This window comes from Amphibalanus amphitrite, unplaced genomic scaffold, assembly GCF_019059575.1.
Source record: "Amphibalanus amphitrite isolate SeventyFive unplaced genomic scaffold, NRLGWU_Aamphi_draft 000547F_arrow, whole genome shotgun sequence".
NCBI classification, from domain to species: domain Eukaryota; kingdom Metazoa; phylum Arthropoda; class Thecostraca; order Balanomorpha; family Balanidae; genus Amphibalanus; species Amphibalanus amphitrite.
The window spans coordinates 116,543-129,731 of NW_024882041.1; the positions used below are offsets into that span (position 1 = coordinate 116,543).

The 13,189-nt window shown below is 47.9% G+C and overlaps 1 long non-coding RNA gene across 1 annotated transcript; it reads right to left on the bottom strand.

Annotated features, from left to right (window-relative positions):
• Nucleotides 1-2,229: 2,229 nt before the first annotated feature.
• LOC122393675 lies at nt 2,230-5,041 on the bottom strand. The gene is made up of 2 exons (XR_006258733.1): nt 4,796-5,041; nt 2,230-3,705 (listed from the first exon to the last, which is right to left on the bottom strand). It is a non-coding gene; the product is annotated as an uncharacterized LOC122393675 (long non-coding RNA).
• Nucleotides 5,042-13,189: the final 8,148 nt, after the last annotated feature.

Below are 13,189 nucleotides of genomic sequence, written 5' to 3' on the forward strand. Positions count from 1 at the left end.
ATCACGTTTCGCGAGCTGACGTCATGTCGTGACGCCATACTGTTGTCGTAATGGGTAGTTCCGGCGCACGATTGCCGCGACCTTGGCGGCGGCATTAAGTGACGTATGAGCCTAAAAGTAAGAGTTTACGCAGTCATGATAGTATATATATTTTTAATATATATTTTTTCAATATGATGTATTTAAAAGAAGTTGCTTTTAGGAAAAATTTGGACATTAACTTCGAACATTTAGCTGATGACGTAAAACAATATTGCGGCAATCGTGCGCCAGAATTGCCCCTTACGTCAGCAGTATGACGTCATCACATTACGTCAGCTCGCGCAATTTGATAGCAGCGTGCTGCTATCACCGGTGAAACAGGGCCCTGATCTTTCCATCCCCCTGCCCACGGTCGTCAAGTTAGATGTAAGTGAATCCTAATCTATAATCTAAGATTCGGAATCAGGTGAGCCCCTACGATTTGGACCAAACTTAGTCAGTGGATAGTACGTAACGTCCTGATTACGATGCACCCAAAATCTAAGCTCGGCCCGCCATATTTACGAAGTTACGGATGTTTGAATTTCAAGGTCATTCGGGAGAGCCCCTGCGATTTCCGTCAAAATTTGTGTACGGACACTCTAGATGCTCTTCATTACGAATATCACAAAATTTAAGCTCGGCCCGCCATATTTACGAAGTTACGGAGGTTTGAATTTCAAGGTCATTTGGGTGAGCCCCTACGATTTCCGTCAAAATTTGTGTACGGACACTCCAGACGCTCCTCATTACGAATATCGCAAAATTTAAGCTCGGCCCGCCATATTTACGAAGTTACGGAGTCACAAAGTTACGAAATTTCAAGGTCATTCGGAGAGCCCCTCCGATTTTCCTCAAAATTTGTATGCGGACACATTACATGCTCCTCATTACGAATATCGTAAAAGCTAAGCTCGGCCCGCACTATTTCAAAAGTTACTGACGTTTGAAACTCACTGAAATTCAAACATCTCTAACTTTTGAAATAGTGCGGGCCGAGCTTAGCTTTTATGATATTCGTAATGAGGAGCATGTAATGTGTCCGCATACAAATTTTGACGAAAATCGGAGGGGCTCTCCGAATGACCTTGAAATTCCGCAACTTTGTGACTCCGTAACTTCGTAAATATGGCGGGCCGAGCTTAAATTTTGCGATATTCGTAATGAGGAGCGTCTGGAGTGTCCGTACACAAATTTTGACGAAAATCGTAGGGGCTCACCCAAATGACCTTTAAATTCAAACCTCCGTAACTTCGTAAATATGGCGGGCCGAGCTTAAATTTTGTGATATTCGTAATGAGGAGCATCTAGAGTGTCCGTACACAAATTTTGACGGAAATCGTAGGGGCTCTCCCGAATGACCTTGAAATTCAAACATCCGTAACTTCGTAAATATGGCGGGCCGAGCTTAGATTTTGGGTGCACCGTAATCAAGACGTTACGTACTATCCACTGACCAAGTTTGGTCCAAATCGTAGGGGCTCACCTGATTCCGAATCTTAGATTATAGATTAGGATTCACTTACATCTAACTTGACGACCGTCCCCTGCCCTCCCTCCGGGCCCCCTCCAACAAAACAAATCTTGTTGATATCATCGCAACCAGGGAGGCACCGGTTCTGACGTCACACGAAAATATCAGTCGGCTGGTTGTGGCACTGCCCCCTGCCGGCGCGACTGTGCTGCCACCTAGCTAAGCCTAGTCAGCCTAGGACGGGACGGTTTTATTTGTTCTCGTCTAGTTGTGCAGCTTGCGACGACACTCGGTCGACATAGCTGTGCTGCAACATACCCCAGGTTCGGAGTCTCTCGGACGGCCAATCCTGTTCCATAACCACAGCTAAATCCCCGCTGACCTCAACCAGGATTGGCCGGACGACGTTGAATCTTCGTAGTTCGAGAGACACCGAACCCGGGGATAGTCTATCGAAGCCTTGGCGGCTGAAGAAAGGCTAGACATATCTCACTTGATTTTGGCGTGGCCAGCCTCACTTCTGTAGTTTTGCTTCACAGAATTCTGCGTCCTATTGAGTTTCCGGTTACATAGTACACGACCACGTTCAGGAACTCGATGTTTCTTAGATACATCACGTATTGACAAACTTTTGGCAGCATTTACATTGGTTGCCTGCATATTTTGGTGAGGAAAAATCGCTATCGCAGTAGTACAGTCAAGACATACCACAAAGGATCTGAGCTAAAGCAGCATTATTAACCAAAAGTGTATTGCATTGATCACCAGCATGTTCGTAAAATAAAATACATCAGGAATAAAGATGACAACCAAGCCGCATGGACACTTATAACAAACATGAACGATAAAGTGGCGACACAAATGAAAGAGAGAAGATGAATCTGCCCTTCGCAATCGTCAACTTAAAATAAAACTTCAAATATACAACAGACCTCTGTGCATTAAAAGAACATGAATATACTCGCTTTGTCGTCGACACATAATGGGAACATCCTGGCGGCCCAGCCAAACAGCGCGCCCGCCTTCGAGTAGGAAATAGCAGCGGCCGCAGAAGTGGCCAACAGATAACTACCACATTGTTCGTCACGCCACCTGCACTGAAACGTAACAGCTATTTAATCGTGAAATGTAGCTATCCATCCAAAAATGCTGCACTACACCAGCACCACCGCACAGTTAGCAGATAGGTACGGAACGCAGGTCCTGGTCTCTGTCTCTTCCGAGTAGGGTCTCCGGACCGGTCACCAGCGCCACCATCTCCGCGCGGTAGCTAAAGCACAGCTCTCCGGCCGGGGCCCGCAGTTCCTCGGCCTCTTCGTCCAGCCTTGTCCTTGTTTTGACGTGAGTGAATGTGCAAATGTTTTGAATGATTAGATTAGCAGCCGCGGATACGGATTCTGAGCAGTAATCGCCACGCACTTTGTATGTGGATCGCTCTTAAATGTAAATACAAATACAAATACAAATACAGCCAGACCAGCACGGCTCCCGCCCAGCACCTGAAGACTCCGCCCTCCGCAGATCCGTCCGTCCAAAGCAGGACAGCACACAGGGGCAGGAACGCGAGGTGCAGCGTAGCCACGCTTTCCCTTTCCGCCGCCGTGGCCCCAGCCCGGATCGGGCACACGTCCAACCGGAAGGTGACGCCAGCCGTCTGTTGACACGGTGGGATTCTCGCTCTCGCCCAGGCCTGGCGGCCTCGCAATCTCCAGCCTCGGACCGAAGACACTGACAGGCGCACCGGTGCCGAGGCCTTGGCGGTCGCGCGCAGGCACCCTGATGGCAGAGCTAGCGCCCTCCCCAGCAGCCTGGCAGCCAGCGTCCAGCTTCTCTCCTCCATCGGAGAAAGTCGGGCTTCCGCCATTAGTGCGTGGCACGGTGTTGAGCGCGGACACAGGTAATGATGCGGCCGCCTCTCGCAGTCCTCGCTCCAGAAGATTCACGTGCGAGGGGGCGGCCGCCGGCAGCCACGCGACGGCAGCGTGTTCGAGCGCCCCTCGGACGTAACCGATTGGCCACCGTACTAAGGGCACCCTCGTCTAGGCCCCAGCTATTCAACCAGGTCGACGGCGCCGTAGCCGTCACTCGAGCCACGCCACAGAGCTCACGCCTCAAAGCGGTTGGCTCTCCGGTCCTCGGCATCCGGCATCCGCAGTGATTTGGCGTAGCCAGGACAGGTGAGATGCCGGCCTCAGTCATAACCGGAAAGCCTGTAAAAAAAAAAACAATATGTGATTGACAAATGGAAATATATTGTAAGCATAGAGTTGAGAAATCATGACGCACACTGCATTGTGACAGTAGATACTTAGTGCGATTGGCAGAGGAGGGACTTATTGTAAGAAAACAATGAGCAATTGAGGCATTGATTTGGTTCTGTAGGTAGCTACCTACCCTTCACATATGAATGTGGATGATTTGTACCATTAAGAAAAACCATAGGCGTAGGAGCGGAGGGGGGCATGCCCCCACTTTTCAGCTATGCTAATTTTTAAAGTAAAATATTTATTTTTCATTTAAATTCAAAACTAAGAGCAAGAAATGGTTCGGCAAGGTGAGATGAGCACGAAACAGCAAAGAATTTGTTCATAGGGGTATTAGGGTTCCCACAAAGTGACATTGAAGTTCTCTGCCCCCCCCCCCCCCCCCAAACTTTACGTGAGGTTCCTGCGCCCATGGAAAAACACATTGCATTATGTGCATCAACACTTAACCCTTGCACGAGGGCCACAAAGCCCACTATAAAGCCCACAAGACAACATCTGAAATCAAAGCATGACAAATGATAGCATGTAGGCACCTGACGGCTGACGACATGCCGGCTGACCTACTACATATAACCTACTGAACAAAACATACCACATAGGTATATCAATATGTCTGTGCAGATAAAGTATGAATGCTAGGTTGATACCAAGGCTGTTTAGTAGGTTGTAGGTATGCTGAAAGGATGAAAGATGGATATTTGTTCAAAAAAATATCTGATCTACAGTTCATATGAACATGCAACATGGGGTTAGGTGAGGTTTGATTTTTGTTTTGTACCAGACTGGAAATAATACACGTTATGCCTAATATGTCCGGCATAGTGGCGGGATTGCGCCGAAAATTTCAGCGCATGTCCGGCGTAACTTCGCATGCGCCGAATTCGGCGCATGGCGGCGGATGCCATAGCCTTGATATAGCCTTGATCGGTAGATGTGCACATGTGCTTTATATAAAAAGGGCTTAATTTTCGCACAAACAGGTACCTAATTTTCGGCGCAAATTACACAGAAATTTCAGGGTTTGGGTACCCACCTTCCTGTCAAGCTGATACTTGACACACCATCCTGCTATCTGAGGCGGCCCAGGAACCAGCTCAGGCAATTACAATGAAAGTCAACAGTCGTGCGGGAATCACACCACTCCCCATTAAAATCTGATATCAAGTAATTAGTTAAAGGTATTATCAGGGTTTTTTCCGAAATTTCGGAGTTACTCAGTGAAACGTGTAGAAGAAGGTGGCTGAGGCCCCAATCCGAAGTCATTCGTCTCAAAATTGCCTAATTTCCAAATGGTGGGCCTCCAAAGTTGATCCGTCTGCCAGCCAGTACCTGGAGGAGGCAGTACCAAGTACTCGGATACATTTCCCTATAAGTCCATAGGCTTAACACTAGCTAGAGACTTCTAGAGATATTTTTTATGCCAGATAAGGCCGTCGCATACCAGATAAGGCCGCAACGGCCGTTCAACGTTACGTGGGGAAATGTGAGAAATCTAAAGACTTTTTTTCTCTGACGTCTCCACTCCAATATCTCTAGCGCAACTGGCAAGCGTTGTTAGCATTGGCTCGTGTCGTCGTAAATAAGCGTCAAACAAATCTTTGTTCACGGGCACCGCACACTGCTGCGTGCGGTGTGTGCGGTGCGTCCAGCAGGCGTGGGGGTAGGGGATGGGTAGGCGGCTCTGACGTCACGGCTGCGTGCGGTGGACGGTCCGCTGTGGCCAGTCCCGACCGGCCACAGCGATCGCTGTGTGCGGTGACGGAAGGCTGACGTAGGGACGCAGTGGGCGGAGCTTGGAGGCTGTGTGCGGTCCGACCGCACACAGGGCGCCCACTGCGTCCCTACGTCAGCCTTCCGTCACCGCACACAGCGATCGCTGTGGCCGGTCGGGACTGGCCACAGCGGACCGTCCACCGCACGCAGCCGTGACGTCAGAGCCGCCTACCCATCCCCTACCCCCACGCCTGCTGGACGCACCGCACACACCGCACGCAGCAGTGTGCGGTGCCCGTGAACAAAGATTTGTTTGACGGATATTCCGTAAGTTGAGTGTGTTGTTGTAGTTTCTGAGGCTGTATGAGTTGGACGGAATGGCGCCATCCCGCCATGTGCGAAATCTGTGCGAAACAAAGCTGTTCCTATTCATATTTGAATGTTCAAGACTTGTGGGCTTTGTAGCCAGTGCGTGTAGCTTCTAGATATCCTGTGGGTTATCAAAAATCAAAATAATTAAAAAATTATGTTGTGTGCTTTCAAACTAAGCTCATCCCGAGTGTAATTCAAGAATGTCTTAGTTCAAGCAATTAAACATGAAAGTGATATAGCTCCAGCAATGAAGAAGCTCGGATGGAACGTTGAACCAAAGTTACCTATCATTTGTAATGTTAATGCTAAGTGCTGAACGTTACCAATAATTCGAGACATCCGTTGTAAGATGTATGACGCAGATCAACTTTGATCAAGTGAAGAAAATAGATTTCAGATGAAATAATGTCAATGTTCAAGGCTGAGGATAAGAGAAGGCAAACGATCCACATCTCATCCTTCATCCCCCCCCCCCAGGTAAGCGCCCCACCCTTCCCAAGTTGGGGCGGGGTTATACGCGCCTGGGCTACCTATCATATTCCGCCCTTACCCCCTAGGTAGCTGCTGCCCGCCCTTCTCGAGCTGGACCGGGTGGACTAACCTAGGTTACCTATCCTGACCTTTCCTTCCGAGAACGTATCACATTTCGGTACCCTCTTTTCTCATTTACATAATTGATCATCTTGTCTAGGATTCTGGCACTTAAAACACGCACCAGTTTTCTTTTTTCAGTGTTATACCAAATGCAGACGCACCATTCCAATTCCTTGCCTGAGGTCCAGCCATCTGCCCACCCAAGGAATTGGCGCGTCTCTGCACGCAATAGGTTTCCACTCCTTCCTTTACGAGCCAAGGTTGTGGAAACCTAACAGGTGAGTTTAACAGGTGAGTTTCAAGGCTGAGCGACTGGCAGATTTCGGAGTGAGCACGAGTGGCCTTGAGACATTCTGTTTCTGTAGGTACTCAAAATAAATAAATTATCATGTTGTGTGCTTTGAGGTTAAGTGTTATCAGTGGTGCTTCATGGTTGTGCTTTGGTTGTTGGTGTATGGGCATATTTTGAGCACATTGCAGCATGATATTGGTGATGTGTAAAGCAACTGATCTCCGCAGACTTTGCACTTACTTGCAAAGCCTGCGGACTGACTTTGCAGACTGGCTGACAATGAGCAATGCATTGCTGACTGATATCATTTATTCTGTGTTTGTAGCACAAAGTACAGAAGTGGCACATACATTGTTACTTTGAAAACCTGATGTGAATTTGATGTAGAAAATTGGTGGCTGACATTGAGTCCTTACGTATTGTGAGAAGTGTACAGCTGGTGCATTGAGCACAGACTTGAGACCAGTGACGTTTGTATCAGTAGACTGTGTTTGAGTCTACCGAGTAAGCTGGTGTGTATAGCCATGCAATAAGTGTTTTGAAATATATTTTTGGGACAGTATTGAAATGGTGTGTTTTGGCCATCTGGCATGGATGATGGAAAGCCACTAACTCAACTTCAGGAACGCTTCGTTTTCAGATTTCAACAGACTGTAATTGTTTCTGTATGTACATATGCATCATGCAAGGGTACAACAGATGCGGTATTTGGTAAGCAGTTGGCAGCAAGGTGGTGTTTGTACTTATTGGCAGAACCAGTTGAGCAGGACTAAAACTATCCTAGTTTCTCTCCAATTTACTCAGATCCGTCTCAACACATTGAACATATTGAAAGCGTCCATCCATGAAGATGTCTGCATGTATACTCATTTCCGAGAAGGCACGCTCGTCGCTCATCCACTGCCGAGCAGGCACGTGCGTGCCCATCGCCGGCGCGCGTCCATGGCTGGGGCGCACGCGCGCGTCCATGGCTGGGGCGCACGCGCGCGGCCATGGCCGGCATGCACGCGCGCGCGCCCATCGTCGGCACGCAAGCGCGCGCGCGTCCATAGCCGGCGCGCGCGCCGCGTCCTTACCCGGCGAGAACGCCGCGTCCGTACCCGGCGCGCACCCGCGCGCGTCCACAGCCGGCACTGACAGACCCTGACCGACGGGCGTGCTGCCGTCGGCGGTCCTGACAGATGGGCGGCGGGCCCGGCTCCCGCAGCTCCGGCAGCGGGCGGCAGCCATGGTCGGCATACACGCGCGCGCGCCCATCGTCGGTACGCAAGCGCGCGCGCGCCCATCGTCGGCACGCAAGCGCGCGCGCGTCCATAGCCGGCGCGCACCCGTACCTGGCGCGCACCCGCGCGCGTCCGTACCCGGCCCGCACCCGCGCGCGTCCACTGCCGGCACTGACAGACCCTGACAGACGGGCGTGCTGCCGTCGGCGGTCCTGACAGATGGGCGGCGGGCCCGGCTCCCGCAGCTCCGGCAGCGGGCGGCAGCTCCGGTGACTGCTCCGGCAGCTCCGGCAGCGAGCGGCGTCTCCGGCAGCGCTCAGCAGCGGCGCCAAGCAGCAGCAGCGGCTGAGCCAACAGGCGGCCGCGGAGGCACGCCCCCCGGCCCCCCCCCCCTTTGCACATTGTTCGTCCATGGAGATGTCTGCAAGCACGACCATTGTTGAGAAGGCACGTGCATCCATGGCTGAGCACTGAGCACTGAGCAGGCACGTGCAACCCCTTTGCACATTGTTCATCCATACATATCAATATAATTTACCTTATTGATTAGTGTGAGTCTTGCAAAATCTTAAACTCAGAAATACTCCACAAGGCAGGCTGCCTGGGTGAGTTGCTAATATGAACATAATGAACATTATACATTAGTGCAGTACCTATAAGTATCCATGCTGTGTGAAGGACTTGGCCCTCACGTTCATTCGTTTGGTGATTGCACATGGTGGCATGTGTACCAATTGTTATGGTTCTCCCTAACCCTTCTTACAACTTTGACTAGCAAGAAGAAGCTGGCAAAATGCAAGGAGCTTACAAAGCATGCTTATATGTAGATAACTGAGGATGATTCTCTCAATTGAAGCATGATCCACACTCATCAGCTTCTTCTGTTCTGTTCCACAAACTAAAACTGAAATGACTCAATTTTCCTAAAAATATATTCATTTATCACTCATAAACAACAAAAATATACATTAAGTAGGTACCAGGGCAATAAAAAACATACAAGTTACATATTTTTTCATGTAGGTACAGTCCTTTCACAGCAACGATATGTAGAAACGCACCAAGACGTTCACGGAGAGCCCACCCATAACAAACTATAGTTGAAGCCGGGGCTCTGCTGCAGCAGCAGGGGTGACGTACAGGGCACAGAGGTCATGTCACATCATGTTGTACAACCTGTTGTTCGAAAAAAACAGATCAACATTGATTTTGAAAAACTGTAGCGCTTTCTTCAGTCACTTAGGTAAGCTTTCTCGCAAGACGTTACATTAGATTCACCACTCTTGACAAAATAATCAGATTGAAACTTAGCTCTTGTGCCTGATGCACTTACATTTCAATTTATTGAAATAAAACACTCAAATTTACCCTTGAAAATTGTTGACATTTAAATGATATTAACATCAAGATTTTGATGATCAGCAAACAAGCTATTCAAATCACACCCATATAATAACTTTGGCAATGTTGATAACTCTTGCTGTCTTATTGAAAAGCAAATCTTCAATTTGTTCATATCCAAATCCAATGCCAAGCACTGAAATCTTGTTGCAAGGCCCTAAAAACAACAGACAAAAACAAAACAGTCCTGTGGAAATCGCCAGTGCGGTGCGGCGGCCTTGGCGAAATTCAGGGGGGCGACACGGCTATTCGCGCAATGTATTAATTTATGGGCCGCGCGGGGCCTCGCGATGACGCGGGTGGAGGCAACTGCTCAGCGCGCTAGGATACTTCTGGCGGGTCGGGGCGCTGAACGGTGTGCAATGAATGGGTTATGGTCGGGCCGACAGAGATGAGGTATTGAATTTGAATTGACATCAGCAATCGGGTGGGGAAGGAGAACGTTCCTAATCGAGCTTGGGTTGGGGAAAGCCGAAAATATCGCGATCGGCTCATAGCTCAGACAGGGGCGGGTGCCGTACCATGTGTTGTATACATATTTAGGCGGGCAGACAGAGATGAGTTATTGGATTTAAATTCACCTTACCATCGGTTTCTGGTGGGGTTTGAAAATGGTTTTAGTCAAGCTCGGAGTGGGGCAACCCACTGGCGGATCCAGGGGAAGGCATTTGGGGCAAATGTCTTCCCCCACATTGGCAGCGCCCGAAATCGCTTTTCGAGAATCAAAGAAAACTTCACAACTTTTCTGAGGAAATGTTGGTTAATCACACTGCACAGCAGTGCGCAAGGAATCGAAATCAGTTTTTTTTAATTAATTCCGAGAAACCTTTTTGGGGTAAGCCCCCGCAGTGTCCAAGACCGCTTCCTGGATCCGCCAGTTGTGAATAAGTCACGGTCGATACCGAGCTTCGGTGGGACCAGGCGCTGTATACGTTGTTCTTTCAATGAAGAGGTGGACAGACACCTAGCCCCACATCCTACTGCTATGCCCGTGCTTCTGTGGGTGAAGCACTAAAGCATCACGGAATCCCACAGGACCTGCGAGTCGACGAGGTGGGCCGCTTTGGCCGCCAGGTACTGCAGCTCCCTGGAGTTGCCTAGGACCGATGGCAAAACAACAGCTCCGGCGGTGCCCCTATGGGCCGTAGTAATTAGCGAATTCCTGTAATGTAGAGATCATATCCTCAATAATCTCCATTACCATTTTATATTCCTAAACAGTATGACAGAACAATTATGCTTGCCTACGTTCAGGCATTACCTATGATGGTCATACGTCCAGTACAACATGTGTTGTCTGTCAAACAACAATCGACGACGGGATCTCTTCTCATTATCTCTTAAGCCATCGGTTGTCAATTCACCCACCCCGTTTCCCTAAAAATAGACGGTCAGATTCGGCCTGGGTCCTTACGACCCCTCTAGATTCGCCAGAGACGGGATCGGATCGCCGTTATTGCACCCGTCTTAGTGTCTTTAATACTATGACAGCTTCGACCACGGACTTCGGACGGGGTGATCGTTCCACGAATGTACGAACCATCCAGGCCTAGAGTGCATCGAGGTTTAAAAGAATGCAGTCTGTAGATCAATAAACATAACAATGGTGGTATACAACCACATTAAAATATCTCCCCGGCTCCCGCAACGTTCCAACGCCCCTCCATTATGCATTCGCCTTGTGTGTCCGCCGAGCCGGCTTGCCTCCAATGACGTCATCGGCCGGCCGGCGGCGTTCAAGGTCAAACGGCTGGTGTCCTTAACTGGAGTTCTATAGCCTTGGCGAAATTTCCCAAGGCTGCTCGTTGTTTACATTTTAGCGATGGGCCAACTTGGCCGCCCAAGTACTTGTTTTGCGTGAGTAAGTACAATTTTGTCAATTTTGAAACGGCTATATCTCGCAAATTTTGGTACCGATTTACATTTTATGCATATCTTTAGAATCGGCAGAGTCTGGGGAGTTCATTGATTGGAAATTTATGCCGATTCCTTTCAATTTTTAAACCCTGATAATCCCTTTAATGACGATAATCCCGCCGCCACAAATCTAACGAAACACATTGACCTTTGATAGGTATTGATATTGATTGATATTCTGAAAAGAAATTTCAATAGTGATTTATAGTGAACGTGTTCTTACGCAGCTGTGACATAAGCTGCGCATACGAAAAACACCCGCTAGACCAATTGGTGGCGAATAAACCTGTTGATGAAGAAATACTTGTCTCCCATTGGTCTGTGAACACAATCTGCAGGAAACGCAGCTAAAACTACAGTAAAATTACGGTCGTCAAGTTAGATGTAAGTGAATCCTAATCTATAATCTAAGATTCGGAATCAGGTGGGCCCCTACGATTTGGACCAAACTTGGTCAGTGGATAGTACGTAACGTCCTGATTACGATGCACCCAAAATCTAAGCTCGGCCCGTCATATTTACGAAGTTACGGATGTTTGAATTTCAAGGTCATTCGGGAGAGCCCCTACGATTTCCGTCAAAATTTGTGTACGGACACTCTAGATGCTCCTCATTACGAATATCACAAAATTTAAGCTCGGCCCACCATATTTACGAAGTTACGGAGGTTTGAATTTCAAGGTCATTTGGGTGAGCCCCTGCGATTTCCGTCAAAATTGGTATACGGACATATTACATCCTCCTCATTACAAATATCATAAAAGTTAAGCTCGGCCCGCCATATTTTTCAAGTTACGGAGTCACAAAGTTACGGAATTTCAAGGTCATTCGGAGAGCCCCTCCGATTTTCGTCAAAATTTGTATGCGGACACATTACATGCTCCTCATTACGAATATCGTAAAAGCTAAGCTCGGCCCGCACTATTTCAAAAGTTACAGATGTTTGAATTTCAGTGAGTTTCAAACGTCAGTAACTTTTGAAATAGTGCGGGCCGAGATTAGCTTTTACGATATTCGTAATGAGGAGCATGTAATGTGTCCGCATACAAATTTTGACGAAAATCGGAGGGGCTCTCCGAATGACCTTGAAATTCCGTAACTTTGTGACTCCGTAACTTGAAAAATATGGCGGGCCGAGCTTAATTTTTATGATATTTGTAATGAGGATGATGTAATATGTCCGTATACCAATTTTGACGGAATTCGCAGGGGCTCACCCAAATGACCTTGAAATTCAAACCCCCGTAACTTCGTAAATATGGCGGGCCGAGCTTAAATTTTGTGATATTCGTAATGAGGAGCATCTAGAGTGTCCGTACACAAATTTTGACGGAAATCGCAGGGGCTCTCCCGAATGACCTTGAAATTCAAACATCCGTAACTTCGTAAATATAGCGGGCCGAGCTTAGATTTTGGGTGCATCGTAATCAGGACGTTACGTACTATCCACTGACCAAGTTTGGTCCAAATCGTAGGGGCTCACCTGATTCCGAATCTTAGATTATAGATTAGGATTCACTTACATCTAACTTGACGACCGTAGTAAAATTTTGCAGCAAAATCTGCAGAAAGTAAGAAAAATGCAATTTAAACATATTTAGCCAATGAGTCTGACGGATCTGTTGATATATTCCGATAGATATTGAGCACGATCAGTCATTTTGAAAGAATTACGGTCCGACTCTCTTTATTTTTAAAGCAATGACGCATAAAAGAATTAGTGAAAAATTGACAAAAATATTTTCTTGGAAGAAAAAGTGGGACTAGCGTTCAATTAAAAATCAAAATTAATACACGGATCGAGACCTCGCTTTCAAAAGTATTTATCAGTGCATTTTCGCATCGAATCTCTCTAAATCATGAACAAACTTGGGCAAAAACAGCAAGATTGCCTGTTTTGTCAATTCACACATTT